We start from the raw sequence: 16,736 nt of genomic DNA on the forward strand, positions 1-16,736 counted from the left end.
GACGATGACGTCGATGTAACGTGATTGGCGAGCCTCCCGTCCCCTCTCTCGTCTTACCCCTCCCATCCCCCTCCCTTCAATCCCTCTCCCTCAGTGGTGACCTTGAATATGGCGTGCAACTGTGTCAGCTGTAATATGCCAGGAAAGGTCACTTGAAGGTTATCTGGAATCTCCGTGATACCCTGTTCCCCCTGTCCTCATGCGATTGACGTAAGTTAAAGATAAGGCCCATATATATCCATATGTCAGGTTTACTTGAATGGACTTTTTCCTCTCAACATCTAACAAGGGAACCTCGCCATCGCACCCCCCTCAGATTTAGCTATAAGTTGGAACAGTGGACAGGCCTTGAAAAACTGAACACAGATCAATCCAGAAACAGGAAGAAGTTGTGTGGAACTATGAAAAAAATTAGCAAAATATACGAACTGAGTAGTCCACGTGCCATATGCAACTTCAAGGGTATTGTGCAGTCAGGAGCGCCGTGGTCCTGTGGTTGGCGTGAGCAGCTGCGGAATGAAAGGTCCATGGTTCAAGTCCTTCCCCGAGTAAAAAATTTACTTTCTTTATTTTCGCAAAGTTATGATCTGTCCGTTCGTTCATTGACGTCTCTGTTCACTGTAATAAGTTTAGTGTCTGTGTTTTGCGACCGCACCGCAAAACCGTGCGATTAGTAGACGAAAGGACGTGCCTCTCCAATGGGAACAGAAAATATTTCATCCCAAGGTCATTGGTCAACCGATTCCTCCACAGGAAAACACGTCTGATATATTCTAAACGACACTGGTGACGGCATGTGCGTCACATGACAGTAATATGTTGTCGACCCACCTAACTTGTACACTTGGCGAATGGGTAAAAAGATTCTTCTACCTTGCCCGATATAGGTTTTCTTGTGGATGTGATTATCACTCCCAAAAAAGTGATCGCATCGGACGGACAGATAATAATTGTCTGAAAACAAAAAATTAAAATTTTTAGTCGAGGGAAGACCAAGGACCTCTCACTCCACAGCTGCTCACGCTAACCACAGGACCACGGCGCTCCTAACTGCCCATTACCCTCGAAGTTGCATATGGCACGTGGACTACTCAGTTCGTATATTTTGCTAATTTTTTTCATAGTTCCACACAACTTCTTCCTGTTTTCTCCATTGATCTGTGTTCAGTTTTTCAAGGCCTATCCACTCTGCCAACTTATAACTAAATCTGAGGGGGGTGCGATGGGGAGGTTCCCTTGTAAGAAACAGTTTCTGTCTCACCAAGACAAAATTTTTAATTTCCTTATCTGTTTCTGTCTCGTATATGACCATCGCGTTTATGAGAGCAGCACTTCTTATAAGACCACAAAGCACAACCAACTGTCTGCCTACTTCTTGATGCGAAGAAAGTCTCAAAAATTATTTAAGTATATCTTAGGAGGGGAGTGCTGGCCTCTATGTTGTGAATAATGTCTCAATTTTGCAATTTTGCAGTCTTGGTTCAGCCGCTGCCGTACCAAGCAAGCAATGTACGCTCGAGGTAATTGCATGCGTAGCTGTAAGCCCTAAGGCACTAGCAGTCCCGCTACCTTCCTCGCTGTTGCCGTGTGCAGGCCAGCCCCCGACTTTCAACTAGCTTCCGGCTTATACGTAACTGAAGGCCTCGCCCATCACGTTACAACTAGCGCTGCAGAGGTTCCACATCGACATACAACTGAAGAGGGGAAATGACAAACGTTGTAAGCGACAAATCTTTCCTTTGTCAGGAGAATCAAAAAACAATGTATACAGGGTGGTCCATTGATGGTGACCGGGCCAAATATCTCACTAAATAAGCATCAAACGAAAAAACTACAAAGAACGAAACTAGTCTAGCTTGAAGGGGGAAACCGGATGGCGCTATGGTTGGCCCGCTAGATGGCGCTGCCATAGGTCAAACGGATATCAACTGCGTTTTTTAAAATAGGAACTCCCATTGTTTATTACATATTCGTGTAGTACGTAAAGAAACATGAATGTTTTAGTTGGACCACTTTTTTCGCTTTGTGATAGATGGCGCTGTAATAGTCGCAAACGGATAAGTACGTGGTATCACGTAACATTCCGCCAGTGCGGACGGTATTTGCTTCGTGATACATTACCCGTGTTAAAATGGACTGTTTACCAATTGCGGAAAAGGTCGATATCGTGTTGATGTATGGCTATTGTGATCAAAATGCCCAACGGGCGTGTGCCATGTATGCTGCTCAGTATACTGGACTGTGTCAGGACCGTTCGCCAGATAGTTACATTATTTAACGAAATAGTAAGTGTTCAGCCACATGTGAAACGTCACCCACGGCCTGCAACAAATGATGATGCCCCAGCACGTGTTTTAGCTGCTGTCGCGGCTAATCCGCACATCACTAGCAGACAAATTGCGCGAGAATCGGGAATCTCAGAAACGTCGGTGTTCAGAATGCTACATCAACATCGATTGCACCCGTACCATGTTTCTATGCACCAGGAATTGCATGGCGACGACTTTGAACGTCGTGCACAGTTCTGCTACTGGGCACAAGAGAAATTACGGGACGATGACAGATTTTTTGCACGCGTTCTATTTAGCGACGAAGCGTCGTTCACCAACAGCGGTAACGTAAACCGGCATAATATGCACTATTGGGCAACGGAAAATCCACGATAGCTGCGACAAGTGGAACATCAGCGACCTTTGCAGTTTAATGTATGGTGCGTGTGGTGGTCGCACTGTAAGACCTTCGGTACAGACACCATCAGATTATTTGACTTGTCGCTCTAACGAAGTAGGCGAGTGTCAGCAATATGTCTCGTGCTCTTATTGTGGCGTGTTTATCTTCTGCCGTTAGGTCAGACGATAGAAAGGCCACTTGCACGCTTAGAGTAGCAGACTGACGGTGACCAACTTTGAACAGAACTTGATTAATTTTCACACACATTTAAAAAATAATAAAAAGAGTAGACATTACGTAACTTGATTCTAGATTTACAATTGACAATCTGAAGTTCCTTTGGTCTTGGTACGTTAATCTTATTCTCACATATCTCTGATACTTGACAAAGTGTCTATTCATTTATCTCCATGGCTATGTACAGGAATATGGTAATCTTATTAGGCGCAGACTGAAACTTGACTACAGACAAATGCTGACTAATCCAGACTGATGCAGACTGACTAATCGGAGGTCTGTACACTCGTTATAATACGTCGAGCGTCGAGCGTTCAGGTATCACTGCGTGAGTGTGACCCGCGAGGAGAAAAGGTTCTACGTTAGCAGCAATGTCATTGGCTGCGTTACATATTAATACGCGGATCAGCGGAAGCAGAATTTGGTCCGTCTCTAAGTCAGCGCCATCTCGTAGTGCGGAGACGGACGAGCGCTACGCCTGCGCTGTTGTTCTTAGCGGGGCGCGCTCTAGTGGAAAAGTTGTGTACACACTGACTACGCGGAACTATGTACACAACAGTGCGGCATTATGGGAGGAAGGATAATTGGCCCCCTTTTTATCGATGGCAATCTAAATGGTGCAATGTATGCTGATTTCCTACGTAATGTTCTACCGATGTTACTACAACATGTTTCACTGCATGACAGAATGGCGATGTACTTGTAGCATGATGGATGTCCGGCACATAGCTCGCGTGCAGTTGAAGCGGCATTGAATAGCATATTTCATGATAGGTGGATTGGTCGTCAAAGCACATTCACCGCATCTGACGTCCCCGGATTTCCTTTGTGATCCACCGACAATGCCTGACAACATGCGTCAGTGCATTATCAATGCATGTGCGAACATTACAGAAGGCGAACTACTCGCTGTTGAGAGGAATGTCGTTACACGTATTGCCAAATGCATTGAGGTTGACGGACATAATTTTCAGCATTTATTGCTTCAATGTGGTATTTACAGGTAATCACGCTGTTACAGCATGCGTTCTCAGAAATGATAAGTTCACAAACGTACATGTATCACATTGGAGCAACCGAAATAAAATGTTCAAACGTACCTACGTTCTGTATTTTAATTTAAAAAACCTACCTGTTACCAACTGTTCGTCTAAAATTGTGACCCAGATGTTTGTGACTATTACAGCGCCATCTACCACAAAGCGAAAAAAGTGGTCCAAATAAAACATTCCTATTTCTTTACGTACTACACGAATATGTAATAAAAAATGGGGGTTCCTATATAAAAAAAAGTTGTTGATATCCGTTTGACCTATGGCAGCGCCATCTAGCGGGCCAACCATAGCGCCATCTGGTTTCCCCCTTCAAGCTAGCCAAGTTTCGTTCTTTGTAGTTTTTTCGTTTGACGCTTATTTCGTGAGATATTTGGCCCGGTCACGATCAATGGACCACTCAGTTTCTTTTTGTACATGACATATTTGTATCCAAAAATTGAGAAGTTACTGTGGTACCACAAATTATGTTCCTCCCCAACAGGTCATGAAGGCCCAACGATATTGACCGGCCGCCATGCCATCCTCAGCTCATAGGCGTCACTGGATGCGGATATGGAGGGGCATGTGGTCAGCACACCGTCTTCCCGGCCTTATGTCAGTTTCCGAGACCGGAGCCGCTACTTCTCAATCAAGTAGCTCCTCTGTTTACCTCACAAGCGCTGAGTGCACCCCGCTGGCCAACAGCGCTCGGCAGACCGGATGGTCACCCATACAAGTGCTAGCTCAGCCCGACAGCGCTTAACTTCGGTGATCTGACGGGAAACGGTGTTACCACTGCGGCAAGGCCGTTGGCTCACTGCAAATAATAATGAGCCAAATTATAAAAGAAATAATTTATTAAGAACGTTCGAGGTGCCATGAAAGGGAATGGGCTGGTTCTAAGTGCCAGCAGATTTCTTTTATAAAAAAAAAAAAATGGTTCAAATGGCTCTGAACACTATGGGACGTAACATCTATGGTCATCAGTCCCCTAGAACTTAGAACTACTTAAACCTAACTAACCTAAGGACATCACACAATACCCAGTCATCACGAGGCAGAGAAAAACCCTGACCCCGCCGGGAATCGAACCCGGGAACCCGGGTTGCGGGAAGCGAGAACGCTACCGCACGACCACGAGCTGCGGACATTTCTTTTATATTCATGCTCCATTTATACTGAGGCACTATGTTTTGTTTGTGGTAATACAAGTACCGAAATATAGCAGTAATGTTTTAATTAGGAGAAATGTAGACAAAAAAGTGCATTTCGCGTATCTTTTAAAATATTTACAAAACAATAACAAAATAAAGTTCAAAGAAAAAAATCTTCCAATATTGACTTCTGTTTCTTACACAACTCGATTCTTGGGATCAATGTTTCAGAGTTTACTGTAGAGCTCCACGAGCTGTTGAAGAAGAAATGGTAACATTGTCAACAGGTATTTCTGTTTTGCAACCGATAAACATGGGTGGTTCAAAACTGTTCAAATGTGTGTGAAATCATATGGGACTTAACTGCTAAGGTCATCAGTCCCTAAGCTTACGCACTACGTAACCCAAATTATCCTAAGGACAAACACACACACCCATGCCCGAGGGAGGACTCGAACATCCGCCGGGACCAGCCGCACAGTCCATGACTGCAGCGCCTTAGATAAACATTGCAGGTCTTTCGTATGAAGTACGTCATGAAGTGCATCAAACATGGTATTCCCTCATTTGAATACAATGACAGTCATCAATTCTTCTGCTTCAGAGAAAGAATTTTGAATAGCTATTTGACATCGATGAGTGTATACACTTTGATTATGCTACATTAGGACATCTTACATGTCTGCATTGACAACAACGCTTATGCTGAAACTTCCTGGCAGATTAAAACTGTGTGCCGGACCGAGACTCGAACTCGGGACCTTTGCTTTTCGCGGGCAGGTGCTCTACCATCTGAGCTACCCAAGCACGACTCACGCCCCGTCCTCACAGCTTTACTTCTGCCAGTACCTCGTCTAATACCTTCCAAACTTTACAGAAGCTCTCCTGCTCGCATTTGTATCAGTTTAGTAATGATCAGAATAAGTCTCAGTGCGTTCAGTTTCACTCTGGAGTTTGAAAATCAAGTAACGTAGAAGATTTACCAGCACAGTCATTCTTTACATTCAAAGGGGGAAGTTTCATATGTTGATCCTTGGCCGAGGATACCTCACTGGAATCTTCTGAGTTTTCTTGTAGTTTGAGTAATTAGTGTCGTTATTGTTTATTGCTACTGTAGAGAATTTCCTTTGTAGTTGTAGTTTTTCATTGTTGTACAGTAAAACAGTTGTGGCATGCAATTGGAACAGACAGCCGGCCGGGGTGGCCACGCGGTTAAAGGCGCTACAGTCTGGAACCGCGCGACCGCTGCGGTCGCAGGTTCGAATCCTGCCTCGGGCATGGATGTGTGTGTTGTCCTTAGGTTAGTTAGGTTTAACTAGTTCTAAGTTCTAGGGGACTGATGACCTTAGAAGTTAAGTCCCATAGTGCTCAGAGCCATTTGAACCATTTTGAACAGACAGTAAATAACGGTATAGACAGTGAAACAATTCGTGAACAGGAAAGTATTGTCGATCGATCGATCGGCAACACTTCACCTCAGGAATGCGAAATGACAGAACAATATCTTTCAAGTACCGTAGATTCAGGTTTTGCATCATTACCCTTTTCTCAATCAAGTCAAGATACATTTTCTGCTTTTCAAAATGCGAATGCTGCCGGTCAAATGCACTGCCGAAAAGCACAGAGGAACAGGTTCCAGACACTAATACATTGTTATTGCAGTTAATGCAACAAATGAAACAAAATCAAAAACAAACGGAACAAAATCAGAAACAAATGGGACAAAGACTTCAAAAGTTAGACACAATGCTCGAACAAAGTCAAAAACAATCACAGCAACAAATGGAGCAAAATCAGAAACAAATTAAAGAAACACTTGAACAAACACGTGAATGCTTAACCGCTGAGTTACTTAAAATCGAATCGAAACGTCAAAAAATTTCTGAAGATGTAAAAACACAAATTTGTGAGTGTTTTCAGCCTACGAGGGCAGTTCAATAAGTAATGCAACACATTTTTTTTCTGAAACAGGGGTTGTTTTATTCAGCATTGAAATACACCAGGTTATTCCCCAATCTTTTAGCTACACAACACTATTTTTCAACGTAATCTCCATTCAATGCTACGGCCTTACGCCACCTTGAAATGAGGGCCTGTATGCCTGCACGGTACCATTACACTGGTCGATGTCGGAGCCAACGTCGTACTGCATCAATAACTTCTTCATCATCCGCGTAGTGCCTCCCACGGATTGCGTCCTTCATTGGGCCAAACATATGGAAATCCGACGGTGCGAGATCGGGGCTGTAGGGTGCATGAGGAAGAACAGTCCACTGAAGTTTTGTGAGCTCCTCTCAGGTGCGAAGACTTGTGTGAGGTCTTGCGTTGTCGCGAAGAAGGAGAAGTTCGTTCAGATTTTTGTGCCTACGAACACGCTGAAGTTGTTTCTTCAATTTCTGAAGAGTAGCACAATACACTTCAGAGTTGATCGTTTGACCATGGGGAAGGACATCGAACAGAATAACCCCTTCAGCGTCCCAGAAGACTGTAACCATGACTTTACCGGCTAAGGGTATGGCTTTAAACTTTTTCTTGGTAGGGGAGTGGGTGTGGCGCCACTCCATTGATTGCCGTTTTGTTTCAGGTTCGAAGTGATGAACCCATGTTTCATCGCCTGTAACAATCTTTGACAAGAAATTGTCACCCTCAGCCACATGACGAGCAAGCAATTCCGCACAGATGGTTCTCCTTTGCTCTTTATGGTGTTCGGTTAGACAACGAGGGACCCAGCGGGAACAAACCTTTGAATATCCCAACTGGTGAACAATTGTGACAGCACTACCAACAGAGATGTCAAGTTGAGCACTGAGTTGTTTGATGGTGATCCGTCGATCATCTCGAACGAGTGTGTTCGCACGCTCCGCCATTGCAGGAGTCACAGATGTGCACGGCCGGCCCGCACGCGGGAGATCAGACAGTCTTGCTTCACCTTGCGGCGATGATGACACACGCTTTGCCCAACGACTCACCGTGCTTTTTTCCACTGCCAGATCACCGTAGACATTCTGCAAGCGCCTATGAATATCTGAGATGCCCTGGTTTTCCGCCAAAAGAAACTCGATCACTGCCCGTTGTTTGCAACGCACATCCGTTACAGACGCCATTTTAACAGCTCCGTACAGCGCTGCCACCTGTCGGAAGTCAATGAAACTATACGAGACGAAGCGGGAATGTTTGAAAATATTCCACAAGAAATTTCCGGTTTTTTCAACCAAAATTGGCGGAGAAAAAAAATGTGTTGCATTACTTATTGAACTGCCCTCGTATTTTTTCGCGCCATGAAAATGCATTACGGAATAACGAAGCAGCCATAAAAGAACTGCAAACTACTGTTCATGAAAATCACGACACCTTACAGGCTAAAACCGACTAAGTTTCGTCTAACGATACGGTCACGCAACTTGTACAAAATCAGTAAAACCTAAAGGACACAGTAGATACGATTTCGACGCAAATGGACATTCTGAAACTTGGTTCAGAAAAACACACGGAGGAAATCAGTACATTATCGAAAAAAGTAGTAGTACTTTCCGACCAGATAACTAATTTATCTACGAAGGTAGATGATGATCTGAATGATACAAGACCGGTAGCCTTTACAGACACTGAAGAATACGAACAAATTAAGAAATTCAAACAAAATCAGAATCAAATTAATACACAGTACAAAAGAGAAATGCGGAAGGTACAAGATCAGTTGACACACGTGATGTAAGAATTACATATTTCAGAGGAGACTCGCGCTCCGACACGGGAAGAAGGATTTAGAAATACGGTAAAGCCACAAACTAATAACACTGGGCATTTTGGAAATTTTGAAAGAAATTGGCAAGGTGCACAGAATTTTGAAATGAAACCGCCGACACGACGTAACAATGGCCGATTTGCGACCCGCCGACACGATGACTTTAACTATAAGCTGTTCACTACTACACTTAAATTCAAAACATTTAAGAATTCTGGCAACGACATTCATCCACAAGCATGGCTTCACCAATTCTATCACTGTTTTCCTCCCAATTGGTCATTAGAGCATAGATTAGAATTTATGTGTGGCTACTTAATGTAATGAACCTGCTGTAAGAATGCGATCGTTCATTCGCGATTGTCACAGTGAAGGAGAATTTTATCATACCTTCCTCTCAGTATATTGGTCTCAAGCTACTCAAGATCGAGTAAAACATAGCAGCATAATGATGCAGCATTTTGAACAGTTTGAATTTTCCGATCCGGTAAAATGTTTTGAAGACATGTTGCACAAAAATCAATATTTGACAAATCCGTACAGTCCCTCGGAACTCATCCGGATTTGCTTAATTAAATTGCCTGAACATTTAGGACATATTAATTTGGCAGGACGTTGCAAAGACGACATTGAAGCTTTTCAGGGACTATTGCAAGAATTGGAAACAGACACTGACAGTCGCAGAATGCGAAGACAGGAACACAACAATTGCAGGTCATATCCGACACAATTTCATGATGGCAGAAACAATAACTGGACACGACAAGACTACTTTCATAACGCAAATCGAGATCAAAACAGACACCAACCGTATAACAACCGATGGCAAAATAATAATAATTACTGGGAAAGATCACCTCTCTGCAGTAATGACTATGATAGAGACAATCATAGAAACAGACAATATGGGAATCAAAATAATTATTATCAAAGGAGACAGAACAACTTCAGACACAACGGTCCACCACGCAGTTACGATTCCAGGAGAAATTCTCCACCATGTGACCGACAAGAAAGAAACTATGGAAACAACCGACAAGATCACAGACGATATAATCTTAACAACAGACCAGAATTTAATCAAAATTTGCGTGATTCAAACAGGGCAGGGCCCTCACGACAAATGGAAATTGTAGAGGTTAGATCTCCAAATCCCAACAACGACGCGCGACAACAAAGAGACAGTAGACAATGACTCACACCATTGGCAGCCACAAAACGTACTTATGAAGCTGACAACGTAGCTGCCGTGGCTATTAATTACGTAAAAAAGGAAGACATTAGGGACATCTTACTACAGGAACACGACGTAAAACAGAACAACATGGCATATCCCGTAATTCACATTACAGTAAATGACGTGAAATTTATGGCAGTACTTGACTCTGGCAGTCTCATTTCAGTAACTAGTGAAACAGCTTTTAGCAAATGCAACAAATGTAACGATTGCCTCATACTTCCTTTACGTAAGATTAAATTAGAGATGCAATCTTTGGAAAAAGTGTGGATGTACGCCAACAAACTAACTTAGAATTGTTTTGTCAAAGCCACAAATTCTCTATTAACCTTCTTATTGTTCCATTATTGTCGACGGAAATTATACTGGGAGTAGACTTTTTGAATGAATACAAAGTAATTTAAAACTTTCACGATGCTGAAATAAGTTTAGAGAAAGAAGGTAACTCAATAGCTTTGAAATTTGAAGATTGGCTTTCAAACCATGACGAGGAAATCAATCGACTTTTCCCCTTGTTAGACCACAGTTCGAAACTTTCGACGGAACTTGACACTAATAATCACTTTGCAAGTACTGACAGGGATGATATTGATGATTTAATTCAGAATAAAATTCAGACAATTGAGAACTGTAATGACACTGATAGGCAGGACATTTTTGACATTTTACAAGCACATTCCACAGTTTTTACTCACAAAACAGGAATAATCAAAGGACTTCAACACCACTTTCGTGTTCGTGAGCATACAAAATTTTGCGTGAGACCATACATAATCCTGGCACATTATAGCGACTGTGTTAGAACAGAAAAACAATCTATGCTTGATGAGGGCATTATTGAACCTGCAGTAAGCTCATATAATAATCCATTACATGTTATTGAGAAGAAAAATGGATCAATCAGGCTTGTGTTAGATTCGGGACAAATAAATACTACCATTCCTGAAACAGACAGACCGCAAACTTCTTCAAAATTTTAATGGTGTAAAAGTGTTGTCTTCTATTGATCTTAGATCCAGCTTCTATCAGATCGAACTTCGTCCAGAATGTTGAAAATACTCAACTTTTCTTTGTTTCGGCGTTTGTTATCAGTTTCGGAAACTTCCTTTTGGTTTGAATATTTTTCGGCGGCATTTATTAGTGGCCTAAATTCAGTATTACCTGAGTTCTTAAAACGTCATATCACCTTATATGTGGACGATAATCTAATAGCAGAAGCCTCATGGGAACAACATAATCGCATCCTCAACAGTGTGTTACGTATTTTTGCAAAATCTGAAAGTACAGCTACCCTGGAAAAGTCTGAATTCGGTAGGACAAAGGTGAAGTTTTTGGAACACATTATTTCTTCTGAATGCATTCAGCCGCATCCTGAAAAATTAGAAGCAATCAGAGTCATTCCAGTTCCATCCACAAAAAAGTCCGCAGTTTTCTAGGTCTCGTGAACTTTTACCGGCGTTTTCTAATTATGCAAATTCTAATAACACCAAAATTTGTTCTCTTACTGGAAAAGATACTATTTGGAACTGGGACTGCGATAGGCCTAGCAAGCCAGTAGTGGATAAATCAACTGCTTTTAAAAAGGGAACATGCCTCGGATCACGGAACGGATTTGAGGCTTGTGTTCCCGACAGACCCACCCAGTGGCTGGAAACTGTCCAACGGGCACAGTTGGAATTCAACTCTTTGAAAAAAGCGCTACTTAACGCACCAATCCTACCTTACCCAGATCTGTCACAAGATTTCTGCTTCAGCACGGATTCTTCTAAAGTTGGTCTTGGTGCCCATTTATTTTAAGAAGCCATAGAAAATGACACCACTGTTCAGAAAACCATCGCTTTTGCTAGCTATGTGCTAACAAAATCTGAAAAAAATTATTACGTTACTGAATTAGAAGCTTTAGCTATCGTTTGAGCATTTAACAAATTCCATTTCTTTCTTTCTGGTAAACACGTAAAAGTATACAGTGATCATCGTGCATTACAATTTCTTATGTCTTCAAAATTAAATCATGACAGGTTAAAACGTTGGGAATTGCTTCTGCAAGAATTCCACTTCACAATAGTCTACATTCCCGGCAAGGAGAACATTGTTGCGGACGCACTGTCACGTGCACCGGCTGGGCATGAGAAAAGCAACACAGAAGCCAACCTCAAGAAAAATTTCAGCATTTCTTGAGTAGCCTTTGAAAACTTCATCACCACATCTTTAAAGGACATTCTCATGAACAAGATAAAGATCCGATTTGGAAAGACATCAAAAGCAAATGGCATGAAAAGACAAACACGCAAATTCGGCATTATTATCTGGTTAGAAACAACATACTCTTCAAACGTTGCACTGTTGATGACAAGCTATGGGTACTTTGTATTCCTGACGATTTCGTTAATAAGCTCATTTTGTACATTCATTTTAGCTACGCACACTTTGGTCCACGAAAATGTTATCATATTCTTCGAACGACTTGTTATTTTAACAATATGGAAAAGAGAATTCGAAGAGCCTTGTCTATTTGTAAACTTTGTCAAAAATCTAAACCATCTACCATCTCACATCGTGCTCCGTTGTTTCCTATCATTCCTACTAAATTAAAAGAATTTGCTGCTGTTGACCTGTTGGGACGCCTTGTCAGAACATCTAATGGATTTTCGTAAGTTCTAGTCGCTGTTGAACTTACTTCAAAATTTGTTTCTTTCACACCGTTACGTAAAGCCACTGGACGCCTTTGTTAAAAATTTCTTACATGAAGTTGGACACGTTGCTAAAGTCATTTCAGATAACGGACCACAATTCAGATCTACTGTTTGGTCACCTGCAGTAAGCTTCGGAATCGTAAAATCAAACCTGTTTTTATTTCATTGTACTCACCACTTTGTAACCCCTCTCAACGGATTATGAAAGAAATCAGTAGGCTTTGCAGACTTTATTGTCATAGGAAGCATCAATATTGGGACAGATATTTACACTTATTTCAAAACGTGCTGAATGAAATGCCTCATGACTCCACTGCTTTACCACCTATTCTTGTACTGAAGAACGAAGAACCACCGAACAGAATCAAAGAGCTTGTACGTTTTCCGAATACACGTAAACTTCGATACAAAGACATAATTCATTTGGGTATTAAAAATATAAATTCTGCTGCAGACAAAAGGAGAAAACTACACGGTAAGACAAATGCAAAGAAACTACATATTGGTCAGAAAGTTCTCATTAAAGCTCATTCATTGTCACATAAGAAGAAACACTTGAGTCACTAATTCTTTTTGAGTTACAATGGGTCTTACAGGATCCGATGTATACCACATGATAATTGCCTTGAAGTTGAAACTCTGCGTACTAAGAAAAGTAAAGGGCTACACCACATTTCACATGTAAAACCGTTTATTGAGAGATAATCTGCTTTTTAACTTAGACTTTGCCATAAAATTTTTCATTTCACGCTACTAGTACACTTTGTCACACTTATAAACTGTTAACATGCAACACTGTTTTGAAGTTAACTATCCAGTCAAGAACCTAGGGAACCTATTTAGACAGTAATTAAGAGTGCATTTTTATAGGGAACAGACAACACAGTCTTAGTGTGTGTACATTTTGTTTGTTGGTTGCAGGATCACGTGACGACTATAGTGCTTACATATTTGGAACATATACTGCTAATGAGATTTTAATGCAACATTTTGGTTTACTTGGAAAGACTTTCTGTATTTAAAATACTTTCTGAAAGATTACAGATGACACAGTATTTGGTTTGTTTGACAGCTGCACGATTATATCACGACGCTATTAATGAGTGACACAATTTACATTATTGCTTTTGCGCTGTATCTGTTTTATGTCTGCACAGTTTTCTGCGTTCTTCTGAAAATTGAAACTTAATTTGGTAATAACTTTTGTAACACAACAATATGTTACAGTACAGTACTTTCTTGGTCACGGTAATGTATGTAATAACTACACTTGGCATATTTTTACGGTTAAGCAATGACAGAAATTATCCTACAGCAAGATGTACAGTGTAGAGCTACAGGACACGCATTTGAGTGATAAATTTTTGTACTTGGAACATTTTTAGAAAGATTCTTGAATTACAATGATACAGTGAAAGTTCTTAGTGATATATTCCAACATCTGAGGGTATAATTACATTAACCCTCAGGGGAGTATGCTTAATTTGTGTACTATGCATGTGACAAGTGCAAGGAGCCCTAGCTAATGTGGTATTTGCTTATACAACTTTACACATCGGTACCATGTTTCTCTAACACAGAATTACACAGCGATCTGATCATTTAACTGAGAGAGACAAACTATTTTTTTTACTACATCAGTGACACATGTTTACGTAATTACACAGTTGGAAAACTTCACACTGTCTGCATTTTGGGAACTGTTCATATTTACTTGAGAAACCACTGTGATACTACAAGAGCATTTTTTTAGAGAATGAAATTATTGAAGAAAGCTATGACGTTTTTGAGATTTGATTAAGGTGTTATACACTCCTGGAAATTGAAATAAGAACACCGTGAATTCATTGTCCCAGGAAGGGGAAACTTTATTGACACATTCCTGGGGTCAGATACATCACATGATCACACTGACAGAACCACAGGCACATAGACACAGGCAACAGAGCATGCACAATGTCGGCACTAGTACAGTGTATATCCACCTTTCGCAGCAATGCAGGCTGCTATTCTTCCATGGAGACGATCGTAGAGATGCTGGATGTAGTCCTGTGGAACGGCTTGCCATGTCATTTCCACCTGGCGCCTCAGTTGGACCAGTGTTCGTGCTGGACGTGCAGACCGCGTGAGACGACGCTTCATCCAGTCCCAAACATGCTCAATGGGGGACAGATCCGGAGATCTTGCTGGCCAGGGTAGTTGACTTACACCTTCTAGAGCACGTTGGGTGGCACGGGATACATGCGGACGTGCATTGTCCTGTTGGAACAGCAAGTTCCCTTGCCGGTCTAGGAATGGTAGAACGATGGGTTCGATGACGGTTTGGATGTACCGTGCACTATTCAGTGTCCCCTCGACGATCACCAGTGGTGTACGGCCAGTGTAGGAGATCGCTCCCCACACCATGATGCCGGGTGTTGGCCCTGTGTGCCTCGGTCGTATGCAGTCCTGATTGTGGCGCTCACCTGCACGGCGCCAAACACGCATACGACCATCATTGGCACCAAGGCAGAAGCGACTCTCATCGCTGAAGACGACACGTCTCCATTCGTCCCTCCATTCACGCCTGTCGCGACACCACTGGAGGCGGGCTGCACGATGTTGGGGCGTGAGCGGAAGACGGCCTAACGGTGTGCGGGACCGTAGCCCAGCTTCATGGAGACGGTTGCGAATGGTCCTCGCCGATACCCCAGGAGCAACAGTGTCCCTAATTTGCTGGGAAGTGGCGGTTCGGTCCCCTACGGCACTGCGTAGGATCCTACGGTCTTGGCGTGCATCCGTGCGTCGCTGCGGTCCGGTCCCAGGTCGACGGGCACGTGCACCTTCCGCCGACCACTGGCGACAACATCGATGTACTGTGGAGACCTCACGCCCCACGTGTTGAGCAATTCGGCGGTACGTCCACCCGGCCTCCCGCATGCCCACTATACGCCCTCGCTCAAAGTCCGTCAACTGCACATACGGTTCATGTCTACGCTGTCGCGGCATGCTACCAGTGTTAAAGACTGCGATGGAGCTCCGTATGCCACGGCAAACTGGCTGACACTGACGGCGGCGGTGCACAAATGCTGCGCAGCTAGCGCCATTCGACGGCCAACACCGCGGTTCCTGGTGTGTCCGCTGTGCCGTGCGTGTGATCATTGCTTGTACAGCCCTCTCGCAGTGTCCGGAGCAAGTATGGTGGGTCTGACACACCGGTGTCAATGTGTTCTTTTTTCCATTTCCAGGAGTGTATTATTGCGACGACGGTGTGTATTGTAACGTACAGGTGTGGTGGTGATCATTATGAAGGGTGAGTGCATGCGTAAATGTGAGTACCACAATGCTGACAGAAATGTTTTGCTCACTGTTATTTATGAGATTTTGTTACTACATACTTCTAACGTAAATTGTCAACCAGTGGAATTTCTTTATTTATATGAGACTGTCACTGTAGTGGAAACTGCTGTTGTAAATATATCGGTAAAGAAGGTAAGTGACCTTGAAGTAATGCGCTGTGGGCACCCAGCTGTGTGGCAGTCGCCTGGAAAAAAAAACCATTAGTGTGGGCCTTTCAGAGGCAAAGGTGTAGAAAAAAAGAGGCCATTAACCTCGCTATTGACAATTCGTTGTAAAAATCATCGCAAACAAGACACGCTCATACTTGAAAACATATTATTACACTTTGCAGCTCATACTTTCTGATATTTACTGAAATGCCTACGAAATGATGAGAAATATTTTACATCTACATACCTGATTATGATCACTGTCTTTGTAGTCGAGAGATTTTTTTTACTGCCTTATGAAATACCATATGGCTAGTGAATGACATCTTCATGCTTTGCCTTGTATATATTTGTCTATTTTGTTTGACATCTAGTTTCTAGCTGTGCTGCAGCATTAGTTAAAATAAAATTTAATAGATGAACTAATGTAAATATTTTCTGTCTACAGATCCATTAAATAATAATTTTATGATCTACT

The 16,736-nt window shown here is 42.4% G+C and overlaps 1 pseudogene; it reads right to left on the reverse strand.

Annotated features, from left to right (window-relative positions):
* Positions 1 to 4,637: 4,637 nt before the first annotated feature.
* On the reverse strand, positions 4,638 to 4,755 carry LOC126249893 (5S ribosomal RNA; annotated as a pseudogene).
* Between the last annotated feature and the right edge of the window lie 11,981 nt (positions 4,756 to 16,736).

The sequence above is a fragment of the Schistocerca nitens genome, chromosome 3 (genome assembly GCF_023898315.1).
Source record: "Schistocerca nitens isolate TAMUIC-IGC-003100 chromosome 3, iqSchNite1.1, whole genome shotgun sequence".
Lineage (NCBI taxonomy): Eukaryota > Metazoa > Arthropoda > Insecta > Orthoptera > Acrididae > Schistocerca > Schistocerca nitens.